Source organism: Dermacentor albipictus, chromosome 6 (genome assembly GCF_038994185.2).
Source record: "Dermacentor albipictus isolate Rhodes 1998 colony chromosome 6, USDA_Dalb.pri_finalv2, whole genome shotgun sequence".
Taxonomy (NCBI): Eukaryota; Metazoa; Arthropoda; class Arachnida; order Ixodida; family Ixodidae; genus Dermacentor; species Dermacentor albipictus.
The window spans coordinates 78,711,100-78,729,561 of NC_091826.1; the positions used below are offsets into that span (position 1 = coordinate 78,711,100).

Below are 18,462 nucleotides of genomic sequence, written 5' to 3' on the forward strand. Positions count from 1 at the left end.
GTAAGAGCGCCGTTTTCGTCACACACTGTGTTGAGCTCTGTCAGGTAACGCTTCAGGCTAGGCGATAATACTAGCGTTCAATAGAAAGCGCAGAAAGTCGCGGATAGCTTTCTTGTGAAATTTAATTAACATCCGTGCAATGAGCGCAGAAAGCGCAGTGCTTTCGCAATTAACTGTCGACACATCTGTGCCCTATCAAATCTATCAAATCGACACATCTGTGCCCGTCGCATCGGCTACATTTCGACGTATATCAAACCAAACTCTAAAGCTGTCCCTTGCAAACAATTTCTACACTTCACTACGGCGAAAAGTGGGTATTTATAAACAATCAATGTAATGTCGTTTAGGTTAATTCCGTACTTCATTATACCGAAGTAGATTTTATTGAAGAAACATGTTGTAGTCTAAATAAACAAATATGCGCGTAGTCACACTAGCTTATTGTCTCTAATAACCTGGGTTAATGCGTACCATGTCGTATAGCAAGTCACGTCATGTTCAAGTGCAAGCCGTCGCCGGCGACCTGAACACATGTGCAATCATCACTCAAGCCGAGTAAATTCAAAAGAACATTTTCTTTATTGTCGGACTGCCGAGTAGCTTTTAAGGTTGTTTCGAAGGCGCTGACCGTAGCCGAACGAACTTCCCGCTGCAGTCGCCGTTCTTGTGCGTCATATGTGGGGTCAACCAGTAGACCATCCTGCACGGTGTAGAAATTGTAGATCAGTCTTGCACCCTGGCATGTCTTTCCAGCAGAGAGGTCGGGTCATGGGGTTGAAACGGCATTCATATAGGCAGTGGGCCTCCAGATCTCGGAGTTGGACCTTACACCGGCAGCCATGCACTCCGTAGACGCAATACACAAATTTGGTGGAGATACTCGGTGAGCAGGTCGCATCACCCAGAGCAGGATAGGAGAACCGGACACCATCCTTGGGACAGAGGCCGAACAGGACCATCCTTATCTCACCGTTGTCCTGGTGCGGTCTGCCGGCGCGTTCGTAGGCGGTATACCAGCACACCAAGCACACGCCGTGGCCGCAGGGAAGCTGCCTGGTCCTGGCAGGAAGAGCGCCGCAGATGACGCAAAAGCAAGATGCGGGCAAAGGCTCCAAAAACGAGATCCGTCGCATGTCCAAGAAGGGGCACTCTGTAAATCCTTGCAGGACATAAGTAATCGGTGAAGGGTTCTCGTAGCGCGCGTAGGGAATCTTGAAAGTGGGCGAAGGCTCGCTTCCGCGTTGGGTGTCGTCATGGCGTACAGCAGTTTTCTTTTGACGGCATTGCACAGAACGGTTCACCGATGCTGCTTCAGTCGTCTGGAGGTCTTTACCCTCGGGGACGAAGTCACCGTTGATCGTCTTGACGTGACTGTGGGAGGCGTGGGAAGGCTTCGAAAAAGGCCGTCGAAGCCTCCTTCTGCGCGGATGGCCACCATCTTCGTAAGCTGTTTCTTTCTCTGAAGAATGCGAAGAGCTATTCACCGAGGCTCGACGCGCCGCAGCTTCAGAAGTCGGGTGCTCGTACTCACTTGCGAGGACAACTCTGTCGTCGTTGCTCCTTGACTCTGATCGCACCATGACTGGAATTGTGCTTCAACGTCGACGTGGCTGCGATGGGCTTCAGTCACTCGTCTCGGAGGTCAGACGCTGCTGGCTGTCACCGTCGTGGCTTCGAAGAGATGCGTTGCGATTCAGGGTGTCGAAGCGTGCACCGATGAAATTATAGCGCAAACAGTGCAGCTGAACTGGCTCTGAAACCACTGCGTGCTTGAACTGGCTCTCAGAGGGCTGCGCTGTCTTTTAAAGCCTCCAAGGTGCTCTTCGCCTCCACTTTCGAGTAGTGGGAAGGAGGAGGAAAGGGAAGGAGGCGGCTATGGGTTATCGTTGATTGGCTTTCACAACGTGCGAAGGGTGGTCCAAAAGTGGTCACGTGGTTGTGTGTTTATGTGCGCGAGTAACAGAAATGGGGAAAGAGAGAGGGTAAAGAAAAACACTCCGGAAATTTTTGAAGGTTTGCAAGAAAGAGAAGCAGGTGTGACACATTCTGTAGCCCTCTATTTTTGTTTTTTTTTTGTTAACGCTCTTATGTTCTTTCAGAATAAAACTGAAATACACAGTTCTTTTTTTAATTTAGCGCGAACTGAAAACGCATCAATACACGCACAGTATTTGCTGCGGTGGTTGCTCCCATTGGTTTACGTAGCACAGGAATCTCGGGTGCCTAAACAACCGCCTTGGCGAGTGCCCTTCAGCCTTGATTTAGCAAAATGAAAACACCGGGCTACAACCCTGATGCAACAAAGCTAATGCGATTTCCGGAAACCTTTCACAGGAAATAATATTGCGAGCGTATGTGTCCGAGTGTCCTGACAGGTTCAGTCTTTAAATGATTGGTTTTGTATCATTATGTTTGCGCGCTAAGTTCATGAGTTGTGTTTCACTTTCTCTTCTTGGGAAAACAATTTCATCAATGAAGATATACGACAAAAAAACGGATGGGGATGGTCGCGCTGTCACTAACACGTGCCTTTTTGGCGGTACACACTGTAATGACTTGGTTTGCATTTTTACACGTTGGTACTAGTTTCCCTTTTGTCGTTTCCTCATTCTACGTTCATGAAGTATAATGTTTACGCCATAATTAGCACGCAAACTTAGGCTTAACGATTTATTACACGGTCTCTTCTTTGTGGAGTTGCTGTTGACCTCCTTACGTTTCCAACTGCTGCTTACTCACGCTGTCTGATTCAACCATAAAGAATTTTGTCTCAGACAATACTAAAGGGCAGCCACAAACAGAAGAAAATGTTGCAAGCAGCTGACACACTCGAAAAATAAAATAGAAATGAACATTAGGCTATCATGGTGTCGTTAGAAAAATTCAGCAAAGCGTTCTCTTCAAAATGACCACGTGTTGCTTGCACTTCGCTTGGGGTGACGAAATGCCTGCCTAAAAATATTCCACATGGTCATCTCAATTGAGAGAGCATGTTCGGAAATTCAGATATATTCGGCATGTAATAACCTATTTTTGCCGCTTTAAGGATGCGTCATACACTCTAAGAAAAAAGAGAGTAAAAAGTGAGTCACAGCAACTTGACTCTCTTTTTTCTTCCGAAGACCCACTTTTGCGCGAGTAGAGTCAAAAAGAAGAGTCAACATTCCCGCATGGGTCGTTTGACTCTCAATAGCACGCTAAGAGTCATGGAAGATCGCCATTCCTCTGATATTCGAGATGAGTCTGGCGAGAGAAAGATTTAATGCAGGAGAAGAAATACCAGATAAACTCTTCTGTTTTAGGCAGGCCCTCGGGTTCCTGTCCTGGTTGTAATGCCGCCTTGTATCATTCTTTCATCCTTGTCATGTTCTGCAATTACTTCGAACTCTATATATTGATTTTTCTTGACCATGTTTGTTGATACCTCACACGCTTAAGCCATAGCTGGATTCCTATGATAAGGAAGACTTGGATTTGTCACACTGGTTCTGACCATAAGTAAATCTAAAAAAAAGTATTGGCTACTAAAGAGAGCACAGCAAAGAGATAAGTTCAGTAGGTGCAGTCAACAGTGTCGATTGTAAATGTAATCCCGCGACTTAAACTAAATTTCGAAGGTTTAGGTTCCAAAATCAATATCTTGTTATGAGGCGCACGGTAATGGAAAGCTGCAGATTTATTTTCAGCAGCTCGGGTTATTTAACGTGTACGGAATGCACGGTATACGCGCGTTTTCGCATTCTGCCCCCGTTGGAATGCGACTGCCGCGGTTGTGATTGGACCCGTCACCTCGAGCTCAGCAGCGCAACACCAAAGCCACTGGGCTACTGTGCGTTGCGTTCCGCGGCCACAAACAAATATTAACGTACGCAACACTGCTTTGGAACCCCCTAGAAATATAAAAACAAAAATACGGCAGTTTCGCCCCAATGCTGCCTGAACCACTGCACGAACTACTGCTGGAACCAATGTTCGTTGTTTCATCGGCTGAATAAACTGCAGTAAACATTCGCTTACTCCTTAAATTAGGAAGCACTGGGTCACGCGCGTACGTGCATACAACAGATCTCACTCAATGACGGCGAACACTCGCTGTCACAGCGTTGGCTTGACGAAGGCCGCGAACAGAGCGGACAGAACGCTTCTGCTGCCTCTTCCGTCAAAGCGTCTCCGCAAAATTGCGTTATCTGAGCGCCCCTCCCCCCCAGCTTTGCGTCCATCGGAAATTATCACCAAGACAGAGCGAGGGTGGCGCAAGACCGGGCTAGAGCAACGGCTAGAGGAGGAGAAGCGCGCTAAACTAGCGCATCCCGCATCCCTCTCCCGGCTTGCGCGCGTTTTATCACGTGACCTCCTATATATACTTGGGGCGCCCATCGAGCCCGGCTCAGCCTCGAACACTTCCTTTAACGCGCACAGCCAACGGCGCGGGATAGGATCTTATCGCACTTGACTTTATACGAAAGCTCACGGTAACACCGACAGATATATTTTGACGGTTGTGTCCATATAATTGCTATCGCAAAATTCGCAATAAATAGAAATTTTTACCAAGGACCAACCACACTGCTTCTCCATGTCGTGAGAGAGCGGTGAACGATAGTTCTAGAAAATGTGCTGCTAAATCTCCGCCAAATGACTACGCTCGCATTTGGTGATCGCGGCACACAGTCGCAAGAACTTGTGGAGGAAATGCCGGAGTTCTGGCAGCTTCAGGTGCACTAGATCATTCAGCAACATGGGCGGCTTTGTAGTTCTACCTCACATCAGAGCAAACTGCACTAGACGGAAATCAAGGGCAGCCGCACCGTTATATCTAAGGAAATTAAGGACAATTACGCCGCGTCTTCACACTTCGAGCATGCTCCGACAGCCCACCGATAGATATTTCAAACGCAACCACGCTCGGACGAGCAAATTTTGCTTCTGCCAAGTGAACGTAGCGGGTATTTCAACACGCGTATTAAATTCATGGCTGTTTCATTCGTGAACATTACTTAAGTGACATAAAATTATCAGTGAGCAAAACAGTTTTTATTTCAACGCGAGTAAACAAAACCGAAACTAGCGCAACTGTTCTGCTCAGTTGTGCAGCTACAAAATGATCCAAAGCCGAAGCCGTCAATAGCATGACGCCATTTTAAAGTTGCGCTGCATCACGCACGAGTATACATTGTCGTTGAGTGGTTCTGAAATCGCTGCGCTAGGGACGACTGCAACCAAGCGTTGCGACAAGTTACGGTGGGAGCTTCTGTCCGTGCTGTGTGATTGCGACGAGGGGACCGCCGCCAGCAGCAGCGTTTCGCCGATTTCGTGTTTGCCGACATCGAGCAAGTGCGCTCGCCGGAAGCGTCCGAAGTGCTGCGGTTTGCACTGCATCTTTCATTGTGATATGGGAGATCGCAACGGACAGAGACGACCAGATGCATACGAACCACTACCAGCGGGGACCTGTGACCTGTGCCATATTTCTCTTAACGTCTCAGGTAAGCATATCAGCTTTTGTTCCGAGTTTACAAACGGCGCGGACTCGGTCCTTCCGGTATGGCTACATTTTGCGCCACGTTTCTCTTGGCAGTTCACAGACGTTTCTTGGGCACGCGTGCGCGTATGTATGCGAAAATACTACTGGCAGACGGAAGCCTCAGGAGAGCATCTGAAATTATTGCAAAGCTGTACTGCCAGGAGAAACACCGTTCTTAACGACTCCGGTGACGAGTGGCCTGTCGCATCGAAAGATCCGTAGAATATCAAGTACTGTCCTGCGTAACTTGAAGTGTAGATACAATACTAGTACCAGTGTAACTTTCGCTGGCGAAGACAGGTAGTCGAAAAGACAGCTTGTGTATTCTGAAGATTTACTAGCGCTTTAGGTATATTACCGCGAATAATAAAAGCGCTACAACGCTGTATGGCAGTGTCAGGCGATGTGGCAGCACAGATATCTTAAGAGCGGTAAAGCGGCTGCATGCACAAGCGAACAGACACAGCGCTTTGAAAGCGCTGAAACAGAACAAATTTTATGTGCATTTGGCTGTAAGTAGAAAACACAAAACACGTTAGCTGACAATCTAAGCCGATGTATAATGTTATTATTTTTTATGTAATCCTTATTTTCATGGTGGTAAATATTTAAAAGCATGAATTTGCTGCAACCTTTATATAGTAAATCCTACTAGGCGCACAAAACCTGGCTGTGTTATGCACAGAATTTGTGGTATTCCTACTGGATTTTCTATTTTGAGTCCGGTATTTTATGAAAACGAGGGTCTTTTTATTTGTAGTCTTATGTTAGTGCAGATATTTGGCAAGCAGAAATGAATCGATTCCAAGGTGGTACCTCTTGGTGAGCTACATATAAACCCAAGTTTCTCCTGTCTTGGCTATTGTAATGTGCATATACCAATTTTAAGTATATACTGCTGTAGTTGGCTTAGTCGCTGTCGCGTATTTTGTAAAAGTAGAAGGCTATGATTATTTTACTGTTTTCATGCAGAAATACCTTTCTTTGTTGTACCAAGAAACGCTCACAGCATTAAATGAAATGAAGTGTGATGTATTATTCTGCTAATTTAATAAAGGAAATTTCGTCTGCACTGCATCAGAGATTAGTTTACTTTCTTTTACTAAACAATGCGTTATCTCCTCTGCTACGGCTGTTCTGTGTATTTTTGTAATTTTGAAATGTACTTTATTTTAGGTATTCAAGAAATGCCAACATCCAGAAGAAGACGCCATCTTATCCAGCACGTTATTGGTGAGACAGATCGTAGCAGGGACTTTCGCATATCTCATTAGCATAAGATGCTATTTGTTGTAATTTTTGTGTCCACTTTCCTGGCCTTTATTCATTTCAGCATTATTGTGCAAAGGGTAATACTTTTACATCGAGATAGAGTAATTGTCCAAAGGAGAGACATAGCTGGAGGAGACGGCACACATGAGCCTCCTTTGTCCGTATCTCTATGTTGCGCCGTTACTCTGTCATTGTCTACCAACAAGCCCAAGTTCTTCATCAGCTACATTTACTAATTCTCCGTTATTACAATTTCATTGATACAACATTGAAAGTACAGAGGTACACAGGAAGACAGAGACTTGAAATGATGAAGAGCCGTAGAACAAGGAGCATCGCTCGAGCCAATGTTTCGACAAAGAGAAGGAGATAAGTTTTCTTGTCAAAACATTAGCTCCAGTAAAATTTCTTGTTCTATCACTATTTATGATTAAAAGACAGCATTATTGCTCTTGCTGAAGTATTATGCATTATGGAATAAAAATTGGCAGGGTTAAATGTCAGGAATGTGATATTTCTTGTGTATTTTAATGCTACAGCGAAAGCCAGAAAAACAAGATGTAGAGAACCACGCTGTTACTTGTCACTACCCAGTTTGGCCAGCTTCATCAGAGCGTGCACTTTGTTGCATTATCGACCACTGGAATTCATTAATTGAATTGCTTCGTGATTACTTATATTTAGAGATGCTGAACTTGTTTTAATGCAGCTTAACATAGTGTGTGTAAAAAATATACAATGACATTTTAAGAGGCTTGCAGTTGACTAGCAGATCACTTGATGGTATGAGCTCAGGTTTCCACTGAGCTTCCGTGCACAAATCGGATGCACATTCTCTTTTTTTCATTGCTTGGATTTCATAAGCATAAGTACCATTTCTTCTTTGTCAATGTTCTAGTTGTGTTGTGGGACCTAACTGTTTACATTTATTTGTATTGGTATCCATGTTCCACAGACTGCTTAATTTTTCTTGTAAATTGTGACATGGTAGGACTAAGAGCATTTGTGCAAATTTGCTGCAAGTACACTCTGGTGGCTCCCGCCCCTGCATCCTACCACCACTGTGTCCTGACTACGTCCACTAGGGAGTTTGAAGCCTTTGGCGGCTCCTGCCGCTGCATCCTGCCACCACCATGTCCTGACTACGTCCACTAGGGAGTTGGCAGCCTTCGTGATGATGCCAAGCAGGCTGGAAGCCAACAGAAAGATTAATGTAAATACATGTGATTAAGTGGCAACTTTTTGAGTGAAGTGGCTTGTAGCCACTCAGCAATGAAAGAGTTAACTTCAAAGCAGTTTAGACTCCCTGCTATCGGTGCAGGAATGCTCAAGTCCATGCAGTTTGCCTTAGCCGCCAAAAGGCTCTGTGGATTAGACGAAACGCGCTGCAAATTTTGAAACCAGTAGGAGACCACTTGTACATTTTTTTTCTTGCTTAACAAAAAACTGCTTTGATAAAGCTTTAGCAATCTAAAAAGAATACGGCGTACACTCATACATGGTATTGGGCATAAATTTACTAGGACTGCCTCAATAGTAAGTATGCCGATAAACACACCAAAACTGACTTTTTTTTGCTAGTTCATCCGCATCTCTGTGCACTGCTGTATAATTTATGTTCCTGAAACCAGTTTTTGCATGCAGCACAACTCCTAAATATGTGGATTACATAAATTTGCAGCTTTTGCTGTAAGCCAGATTCATGAAAATAATGTTAATTGGCCATTTTGTCCATGTTTAATGACCCATAATAAACTGAGCAGTGGCTAATAAGCAGTTCAATTTTTGGTGTAAGGCCTCTTTTCATAGTCCCGAAAAATTTGGCCCCTTTAATGAAGGAACCAATTTTTCTGCTATGCCTTTTATGATGCATAGATTGGTGCATTACACAAAATCTCACTTAGTGCTTGCGCCAGTAAAAAAACTTTTTAAGTTAAGTATTTTTTGAAATTAACATTTGCGCTATATTGAAGGGCCTCCAGTTCTTCAAAAAAAATTTCAAGTGGTCGTGTGCCAGGTCGGTACAGCTCGCATGGAATTGCCTACTTACACAAATAGGGAGGGCCATGCCCTCCGTGGTTGCTCAGTGGCTATGGTGTTGGGCTGCTGAGCACGAGGTCGCAGGATTGAACCCCGGCCACGGCGGCCGCATTTCGAGAAGGGCGAAATGCGAAAACACCCGTGTACTTAGATTTAGGTGCACATTAAAGAACCCCAGGTGGTCGAACTTTCCGAAGTCCTCCACTACGGCGTGCCTCATGATAAGAAAGTGGTTTTAGCAAGTAAAACCCCATAATTTAAATTTTTTTAGGGAGGGTCAAGTACACTTGACTTTATGTTAAGATACTATTATTCATCTACAAAAGACAAAATGAAACATTCCATCCTATAAACAGCTCTTAACACTCATTTACACTTTTGCACATCTTTATACCTGAAGTCTGGTGGCTTGTGTCTGTTTTCATTATCTGCTATGTGCCCATGGTAAACTTCAGGTTTGCCCTATGGTGAAGAATATTGTGGTGCTTATAGATATCGATCTGTGTTTTTCAGGTTGCCTCGAAATTTTACCAAAGCCGTACCACACACGGGCCAGGCCTCTTGCAAACGGCGTATAACCAGGCTCAACACATGAGTGTCGAGTGAGTCCGGAGATCAAGGCAACCTGCTGTGCGACCAGCGTGCAACCTTTGGTGACCTCTCTACATGTTCCGCCTATTTCACAGCTGCACCTCAGCTGCAACTTATCCAAACAGCATCACCAACTGTGGTCACTCATCAAACCATGGATGAATGTTAGGGTGGAGTGATTTGAAGAGACATTCTATTTGTCTCTTCAAATTCTTAGCAAATACTTGTGTTATTATAATTAATATGTGTCTTTAGTGCCTAGTTTTTAATGGTTCCTTTCTATTAGAATTCTCACCATCGATTCCTGCTATTACTATAATGTATGTCTTTATGCCCAGTTTTTCGTAGTTCTTTTGTACTTGTGTATGTAATTGATAGATTCATACTTGTTATACAGAAGGCTAAAATGCAAACTTACAGCATTTTTTTCTTTCTTTTGATTATCTACAGCACTGCAAAGTGTTCAAGAAATGTAACCTAACGTGAGCTCTTGTGCAGGAAAAATTTAAGAGCAATATAGAGTACTTATTTCAAACACCCATTATTCTTGGAAAAGTCAAGAATATAGGAGCACAAAAAAGAAAATATTAAACTAGAGAAACATAAGTTCCCCTCATAAGTCTGATAATTATGTGACTTCCTTTCACTGCAAAGATACCAGTAATATACTCGCACACAAGGTTTCAAACAAGAAAGCTATGATGCCCTTTGCATTTCTCGGTGCCCATTTGTCACACTGACGAATGTCAAAGGCATCGTAGGTTATATGCACACATTGGTTGTGTTACACTTTTGAGTATTTCATTTCTCAAACACAAAGGTTTACAGCAGTGCTTTAAATAGCAAGTGCATTTCCTAATTTATTAGTGCAACAGTAACAGTACAGATCATGTAAAAATTATTTTACAGTCCATGGATGCACGCTTCTGATGACATAGCAGTGACGTGGTCGTGGGATGAATGTCTTTATTTCAGATTTAAATATTGGCTTCCAGGTCTGGGTTAGTCTCCTACTCTAAGTAGTCTAGGTCAAAGTCCATTTACTAGAGAAAGTGAATTAAACTAGAAATTATAAACATCAAAAGATCTTGTTTAGGACACTAATGAGACAATCAGCAAGGTTCTTTGGTTATTCATTTCCAAATTTGTGAGGATATATGTTATGACTGGTTTCAATATTGTGAGTACAAATATTTGTTTATTGTCACACTAGAGTGGGCTGCCCCATTTGTATACAACCCCTTTACAGGCTAAAAATTCCGTGTGTTACCCTATTTACTCGCATAATGATCACACTTTTTTGCAAAAAAAAATTGACTCAAATTCAGGGGTGCGGTCATTACACTGGTTAATTTTCCCGCAAAAAGAAAAAAATATATTATCTGGCATTTACTACGGGATGACAACAGGTCAACAAATAGGCGGCTGCTGCTGTATGTAGTGCAGGACACGAAAAAAATGGTGGCCGGCAGAGCAAGCCGAACGCGCCGAATGCATTTTTCTTCTCGTGAGTACATTACAGTGCATTCAAACAGTTTCTTCCATATTAGTAATGAATAATATTTGCAAGTTTGCGGCAATAACATAGCCATGCCCACTTTGAGGGGACAGAAACAGATGGGCGCACTTAGCTGCCAGTGACATAGGAACACATGCTGCGGAAACTGCGGCATTTGTCTTCACCACTATCCTAACGTGGCACGTTTCCGCTAAGGGTGGGTGAATATCTTAGCTGCGTTACAAACGTCGGCGAATGAATAGGGTACACTTCTAACCTATCAGTGTAAACGTGGCTGCTATCATTGCCGCTCGCGATTTGTTGCGTGCCCACAAGTGCAGATGAGAAGAATCGAAAGACGCCTTTTTTGTTGTTTTTATTGACCACAACCATTATAAAGCCTACACATAATAAAGGAAAGTTTGGTTGTAGCTTTTTTTTGTCGTAGAAGTGCGGAAAGTGATGAAAGCAATGAAATGGGGCATCTGCTTAAGAAAGTTTTTTGCGTGCAGTCTGCTTGGTTTGTCTTGAAGAGTCGTTCGCATAGCAGTCAACAGATGGTAAGCGTGATCATTATTAGCTAGATTTGGCACATGACACATCGCTGCGGCAAGTTCGGGGTGAAATCGTTACATGGGAAATTAAAAAAAATCGAATTTTGACGACAAAATTTAGGAGTGCGATCATTACGCGAGTGCAATCATTATGCGAGTAAATACGGTAATAGGCTGTTTTTGGTTTCGTGCACTCTATGTTAAGGGATGCAAATGGTGACATACAACAGAATGCAAAAATGACTAATGAATTCAAGCAGGTCATGGGGCTTTTTAGGCAGATGCGTGCGTGTGCTATTTATAAAGCTCCCCATGGTATGCCTGAAGGCATTTTCTAACACTTTGGTAGAATACACTGACACCCCCTTATTAACTCTTCGAAACAACTCTTTTATATATTTGTACTAGAGATTTGAATATACTGTCATTCATAAAGTGTTTTATTAGATTTGAATTGTCATTTATTTTTGTGTAGCTGCTGTTTTTCAGTTATGTCCTACACAGTGGCAAAATATTTTTGTGGGCACTTTCCTGTGTATAAAATTTTCAGTAATAGCTTCATGCTGTATCTTATTTAGCTACTCGTATACTGCAAAGTGGTGATACCTATCCAAATGGCTTGTACAATTACTGGAACTATGCAAAAATATATTGGGCCACATTAAATAATTTTACAGATTGCAATTTCAATTAGATATCAGCATTCTGCATATCTTGAAGAGTACGTATGCCAAATTTCGAAGTATAGGACAACTATAAGTGCATAAGGTTATTCTCATGCTATTGTGAGAAAATGTTTTTGAAGTATAGTCAATAGTTTTTTTTCACAATAGCATGAGAAGTATGCAAGATTAGTAGGCAGGCCTCTCTGCCTGCCTACTAATTTTGCATACTTCTAGTAACTTTACATGCTCTTTGAATAGATATCGGCACTTTGCAGTCTACAAAGAGCTGAGGTAGCTACAGCACACTGCTTTTTGTGAAAATTTACACAAGAAAATGCCCGCAAAGATCAGTGTATTTTCCCATTGTGTAGGACATAACTCAAGAAGCAGCTAAAGAAATACTGACATATATGACATCTGCATGAAGAACTCTACAATTTGCTCTCTTTTCAAGCCTCTAGCACGAATAATAAGACTGTTTCGAGTAATATTCAATCAGCAAAACATGCCCCTTGGTATAGTGACCTACAACCTAGAAACGCAAATTGAACGCAAGTCTTTTTGTTGAAGCGACTCTGGGCTGTCTTCCCAAGGGCTTCTGTTAAACACTGAAATTTCCTGCATTTACCAGAAGTGCAATACTCAAATGTTTGTGTATGTGCAATTGGTATTGGCAAACTAACAGAAAAAAAGACAGTTCTGTGAAATGAAGAATTGACTATAACTTTGTTCGACATTTACATTTTGACTCCATATCTTTGTTTTGTGCTTTGTACTGAGTGTTTCAGCAGTGACTGCCGCTAAAAATTGAACATAACTGCTTCATGACAATGCGACAATTTTCGCTAACAGAAATTTATAGCACTGGCAGGCATTATAATTACCGTACTCAATAACGTCTAGTTTGTAAGAACTCAGACTAGCACCAGTTCTGAGATACACAACCCAAAAAGACATGATCAGAAAGGTTTATCTTCCACACAGAATTGTCCCATAAAGCTTACAAAATGTTTTGTGGCTAAGTAATATCTGCAACAGCAAAGCATGTTCCACCAAGTATGGCGATAAATATTTCAGAGCTGTCAGTCTTCTGAGGACTCCTACAAACTAACAATACCTTCAGCACTGACTAGCCTCAATAATAGGAGGTCAGCCATTTTGCTGAAATTAATAAAACTTCAATTATTGTGATCTTGTTTACGAAAACATTTGCAATTGTAATTCAGTTCCAGTATCTGTCACTTTTGTAAATATTTTCCAATTAGTTTTTCAGACTACAATTTTTGGTAATAGAGGTATTCATTGCAGAAAGATCTAGTACATGGCACTTAATAATAAAGGTACTGGTCATCGTAGACTTTCTGTTGCACAGCTGTTTCTTGAAATCTGAAAGGATGTACCCGCCTCCTTATGTTAGCTAGAAACGGAAATCTGTCAGTATGTTTTGTTTAAAATACAGCTGATCAACCCGATAGTTAGGCTGCTTGCTAAATATAAATTATAACGATAATAGTGAAGGACCATAATAACAGAGTGATGCTGACTCATAACTATGCCCAGCTACATCCACGCAGCTGTGCCATACAATGTGCATGTGTTCAGAAGAGCCAAATGCCCCAGAGAGAAAGCAACAGTAACTCATTGTTTGTAATCTTGTTCAAGCAGATTATGCGCTCAGTAAATATGCTCAGTATGCTCAATTTATGCTCAGTAAATACATAAATCAGTCATGTCAGGTGTCTTACTTTAGGTTGCAAGTTCGAAGTTCTTGTAATCTTGCTTGTTTTTATTTTGTTTTCTTTGTGAGAATGAGTCACTTGGTTGCCTTCGCACATATTCTCAAAACTGTTTCATCACTGGGAATCAGGAAATTTAATTTGCATATGAAATTCCCAGTTACTAATTTGGTAGGCTTTGAGCTTAATTCTCTTATCTTTTATATGTTTATCTACCAAGTAGTCTTATCGTTCATTGAAACATATCCATGTAATGCAGAGAGGGCACCCAAATTATAAATATCTCTTCTTGCTTTCTACCCTGCTCTGGTGTTTTCAAAACCTAGCATTGGTGCAATGGCCTGTCTGCAGAAAAGTAGTAAAGTGGCTAAATTTAAAGGTCAACAACATAATTAAGATACAAAGCAAAAATATAAGTTCGCAGTTGTCCCCCATAACGAGAGTTCTGCTTAGAATTAAAAAAAAATTGACATCCTGCTGTGGTGTGAGAATTGCTTTGGGTTCCAAGGGGACTACGTAGCACCTGTACTAGTGTATACAAAGCAAAAAAAAGATCACTCCAGATGGGAGCGGCAGTGGGAAGTCAAGCACAGATGCTTTATTTCACACACCATTAATGTGGTTTATCATCTGCTCCTGTTGTATGGGAATGCATACATTGGGAAGACAATCCTTTGCGCCATTGTTACCTTAGCGGGACACCAGAGAAAGGTAGAAATCGAGAACAGGTATTCACACTTGGTTGCCCACAGTGTGTTATTTGGATGTGTTTCACTCTACAAAAGACTACTGTGGTAGGTAATCATAATGACAAAGACAAAAGAATTAAAAGAGGTATGTGTCTGTCATCCATCCGTGACCTCCAGTGTTTATAGAAACACTTCTTTGTGTATATGTGCCAAGCCGTAGGGAGGCTTTACGTAACTCAGTCATGCTTGCTAAGCTAAAGATTGGAATAAGGAAAATCACAAGAACATTGTATGAGTGATTTATAAATGTGGCACCTAAAGTAACTTATTCATGTATGTCCTGAGGATAGATTACAGCCAGTGCATAATGTGCTCTTACAGGATGACTTGTGATGAGTAAAAGAAGCCTTCCTCACATCTTCCTCTTTGTTTCTTTTGGATCTTTGTGCACTATGTGTATTGTTATAGCTGCGTGCATGCGGCTGGGTATAGTTTGTTTATGTGTTCTGCTTCCCCTCTTGTACTCGTCATTCATGCCCTATCTTTGCCGTAACAAAATACAGCTGCCTGTGCTACTTATTTTGTCAATGTGTTTGGATTATGGAAAGTTTTGTATTAGCGGTTATTTCTACCTGTGAAATTGTCTTGTCAGCTATTTTACTTAGTCTTGCAAAAGTATGCTTCTCAACATAAATAAATGATCAGTGTAAGTGTTGCTGTATTTATTTTTGTAATTTTGTCAGTTATGAGGTTTTTATACACTGTTGCATGTTGTATGACAGAATAAAATTGATGCACAACTTTTTAATGTGGTGTTTTTCAGATCAATTTTCATCACGCTAACATGCACAAATTGTGTGGGAAAAAGTGCCAACAAGAGTACCATAAGGTAAGACAGCTGTTTTTACTATTAGACTGGATTATCAATTGCCAACCACTTGTTTTCAGCAAGCATAGCATAATGCATAGATAATGTAATCTAAGTTGGAATATTGTTTTTATTGCACTTCATTATATGGGTCTCCTTTGTACATAAGTGCAGCCTCTCTTATTTGTTATGTGTAGCTTACTTGCTTATAATGTTAAGTCGTAAGTTAAGTCTTTTAGAACAGGGAAATAGGTTGAACTTATGAATATTTTGACATATTATAAGAGACTTGCGCGGTGGTGAATTAACCTTCTACATCACTTACATAATATTTTGGGGTCTCATTATGGTTCTGAGTGGCATTGCAGTGTCATGCATATGCAGCTGCAGGCTACATATTGGATATTTATTTAAGACTGTTTTGCTTAGTTGGCTATTGATTCCAGTTTAATGGTAAAGAGAACTGTCTTGCTTTCATAGTGATTCTGTGCTGACTTATACATTTGAATTTTCCAGAAGACAGTAACAAAGATTGATGAAATATTAACTTTTTCTTGCTAACCTGCCATGTGCTTTTTCTCAAGTTTACTGTGGATTCTTTGTTATCCTATGTTGTCTTTTCATAGTAGTCTTCTTGAGAACTAGCCGTAGTTGTGTGTACTTACAGCAAGAGTTGTTGACACATTTTGAAAAGCGGCTCGACACTGCCATCCAAGAGTGAAACGACTTGCAAGAGGCCGCATTTGCCGCTAGCATTTGCAAGAGGCCGGCACCACGCACTAAGGGTAACTTGACACACATGGTGGAGTCATCGGGCTCGTCTAGAATAGTTACCTGAATCATTCTTGCAGTGTTCACGAGACACTTTATCTTGAGTCGTTCGACTCATTTAGAATTGTTAACGGACTCCCTCAGCACTAGTCTTGTAACCCTTTTGAGAGGGTATAAGCGACTATTACAACAGAGTATGCATGACTATTGTGTGCAGAGTCACGCGAACACCTTGTATTGAGCACAGATAGTCTCGGGACTCTCTGCCAAAAGAGAGTTCGGGTGTCTCCCACAAAGTGAGTCGTATACGTGACGAGTCCAGACTCTTCAAAAAGAGTAAGGGATACTCTTTTTTTTCTTAGTGTGTACCGTGCGTTAGCCTTCTTTTGTTTCATTTTTTTCTACCGGCGGCTACAATTGAGTAAGCTCTCGTTGGACTGCATCGATGGCGAGGTTGCAAACACGTGTGTTAGAAGGAATGTGGGTAGGTGCGGCGACTAGACTAAGTCAAACACTGAAATCTGGAGAGAGAATCCATGCGCGTCTTGCCGGATTTCTAATGCTCAGGGGCACAACATTTGACAATTGTTGGAACTTACGTGAAAAAGCTCGATATTTTTTTGCACAGATGGTGCCATGTGCCAAAAACGCCAGCGAGATTTATTGCTTATTGGAAATCCTTTGCTTGTAAAGCACTGCTGTGTAAAACTAGTGAGTGCAAGTAAATACAAGACATTGAATGGGGCTCTACTAACGTGCAACACTCGTGTGAATGAGTGTGTCCACGAATAAGACTGGAAATTTTCACGAAGATGACCGGCAGAAAAGTTGGTTACATTCGCAGCACCCTTGTGGATTACTCAATCAACAGAACACAATTTTCTCTTTATAGAATTGCCGAGAAGGGCTTGCTGCTTGATCAAATTGCAGAGTTCGAAGTTCAATAGCTTTACCTCTTCTTCAGTGATGCGTGACCAAGTAGAGGCACAAATGCCAGTAATTCATGAACTATTCATCAGCACACAAAACAACCTCGCATATATGGTAAGTGCATCTGTAGCGTATAAAACGACAAAATTTTGTTCTCCGTTGAAAAGGAAAAACATATGCATTCATTACCTTTTATTTTTTTGGCAATATATAATAATGGAAATACAAATTTTATTTGCTTTACACCTAATATGTTTTAAGGAAACCATGTATCACCTTTCATTTAAAGGCAAAGCAAACTTCGCTTTGTTACGCTGAATACTTTTCCGGAAATGCAGTACGACGTTGGCTATGTACAGCAGAAACGCCGTTTTTTGCTCGCACTCCTTAGAGTGCCGTCAGGTAACGCTTCAGCTTAGGTCATAATACTGTGTCATTGGAAAGCACAGAAAGCAAACTTTCTAATGAAATATAATTCGTATCTGTCCAATAAGCGTGGAAAGCGCAGTGCAACCGTTAACACTGACGAAAATGTGAACCGCCGCAGTGGCACCGCTACCAGGATCCACACTGCTCGACACCTCGAAGGCGGCGCTACGTCAAACACTTTTGTACCCGTCGCGCTAGCTGTGTGACTATGGTGTTGCTTCAGGTAGTGGTACCGACTGCATCAGCCACATTTCGACGTATATCGAATGCAAGACCAAAGATGAGCGTTGTAAACAATTTCTGCCCTTCGTCGGCGAAACTTGATATTTTTTTTACGATCATTGTAATTTTCGTTTAGGTTAACTGCGTACTTCATTATAGAGAAGTACATTTTATCGAAGAGACAGAATGTAATCTAAATAAAGTAATATGCGTGTCGTAACAATAGCGTATTGCCTCTAATAACGTGGCATAACGTGTACGATGCCCTATATAAACGCGCGTTATGCACAAGTGCAAGCCCTTGCCGGCGACCTGAACATACGTGCAATCATCACTCAAGTCGAGAAAATTTAAAAGAACACTTTTCTTTATTGTCGGACTGTCGCAGGAACATTTAAGGTTGCTTCAGAGGCGTTGATCGTAGCCGAACGAACTTGCAGCTGTAGCAGCCGTTCTCATCCACCATGCTTCGGATGGACCAGTCGTCAATCCTGCGCAGAGTACAAAGTGCTGAACGGCCTTGGACACCGCGATGTCGTCTCTTCCGCAGAGAGTACAGCTCGTGGGCTTGAAACGGCATTCGTATAGGCAGTGGCCCTCCAGATCTTGGAGTGCGACCTTAAACCGGCAGCCAAGCACTCCGTTGACACAGTACACCAATTTGGTATAG

At 42.0% G+C, this 18,462-nt stretch overlaps 1 long non-coding RNA gene across 1 annotated transcript; it reads left to right on the plus strand.

Annotated features, from left to right (window-relative positions):
* Nucleotides 1–7,676: 7,676 nt before the first annotated feature.
* Nucleotides 7,677–11,154, plus strand: LOC139061228 (uncharacterized). Its single transcript, XR_011515262.1, has 2 exons — nt 7,677–8,012; nt 9,353–11,154. It is a non-coding gene; the product is annotated as an uncharacterized lncRNA (long non-coding RNA).
* Nucleotides 11,155–18,462: the final 7,308 nt, after the last annotated feature.